Source organism: Oryzias latipes, chromosome 12, assembly GCF_002234675.1.
Source record: "Oryzias latipes chromosome 12, ASM223467v1".
Taxonomy (NCBI): Eukaryota; Metazoa; Chordata; class Actinopteri; order Beloniformes; family Adrianichthyidae; genus Oryzias; species Oryzias latipes.
Window position 1 is genome coordinate 27,019,613 of NC_019870.2, and position 1,440 is coordinate 27,021,052.

At 39.9% G+C, this 1,440-nt stretch overlaps 1 long non-coding RNA gene across 1 annotated transcript; it reads right to left on the bottom strand.

Annotated features, from left to right (window-relative positions):
- Nucleotides 1-773: 773 nt before the first annotated feature.
- Nucleotides 774-1,440, bottom strand: LOC111948316. The gene is made up of 2 exons (XR_002874284.1): nt 1,393-1,440; nt 774-1,218 (listed from the first exon to the last, which is right to left on the bottom strand). It is a non-coding gene; the product is annotated as an uncharacterized LOC111948316 (long non-coding RNA).

Genomic DNA, 1,440 nt, shown 5'->3' on the forward strand with positions numbered 1-1,440 from the left:
CATTTTATGAAGACTATTTATGAATCTGCTGTGTTCTGATCATGGAAAATGTGGCTGATTTATAAATAATAAAATTATAAACACATTGGTGGTGATTTTATGTATTTGTTGATAAATAACCCCCCATGTTATTACTCCATGGCAATATTTATTTTTGTGCCGCTGAACGATTTACGGACTCTTGCGAGGAGGCATTTTTTCCTGTAGTTTTCTCTTCTACCTTACTGAAAATAGCTTTATATATGAATCTGTCCGTGTTCCTGGCAATAATTCAACCGTTTTTCATGGGATCAAACCAAAAACGAGCAGATATGCAGCATCACAGGACGGCAAGGAGAAGCAGACGTCTCAGAAGATTTCCTCTGGAAGCCCTGGCCAGACATGAACAACCTGTGAGTTAAACTTAAAGTTTTTTTATTAGTTCAATTTAAGCATTTGTTACTAATTGTGCTCAAGGTTACACAGTCTGCTGGGTAAGAGTTAACATTATTTTTCAACACTGGACTATGAACTGTATAGTCTAACTACATGAAACACTTGTGGGATCAAAGTTTAGTATTTTTTATTCAGAGTCAAACCATATCACTTGTTTTAAACAAAAATACTTTAATTTTTAAATATTTATATAAAAATCCAAAAACCCAGCCAAAAAAACCATGAGATTTTCCAGCATTTATAAATACGTCATAAACTAAAATGTAAGACATCAGAATAAAGTGAAACATTCAAAAAAAATCAGATTTAATTTTCTCAATGAAATAATTATTTTTCTATTTTACAGGGTCTTCCACGTCTCTACTGCTTTGCCAACATAAAGGTGTCTGTCGTGGCCCTTCACGCTGACGCTCAGTCCGACACAAAACCAGACCGGCAGACCCGCAGATCGGTTGACCCGCAGGACCATTGAGCATCTGGTGGAGCAGCTTCGGGTTCCTCACACTCTGGGGGGGGCACAGGAGACTGAGGTCCTGGTGTTTCTTTTCTGGCTGGCGTGTGGCACATCATACAGTGTGGTAACCAGAGCTTTTGACATGCCACGGTCCACTGTAAGTGACGTTGTCCACAGACCGCATCCTCCAGCTGATGAGCAGGGTCACCCAGCATCCAGTGGGAATGAACTACCATAAGTCGCCTCAGGTTTTATAGCAGCTTGCTGAGTCTTCCACCTTCCAAAAGGTCGTGGGGAGCATTCAGGGCTGCCACATAAGAATAAAGGTCCTAAAAGAAAATGCAGCTTGTTATTTTAACAGGAAGCTTTTTTATTCCATTCAACTGCAGGCTGTATGTGACTAATGCCAAATTTAGAGATATTTTTGTTGGGAATCAAGGATCAGTCCACAGTTCACAGGTTCTACGTAAAAGCCCAATTTATGTAAATCAAACATTACCCACCTGAAGGATCCTTTTGGGTGATGGTGGGTATCCCTGCATTGGACATCC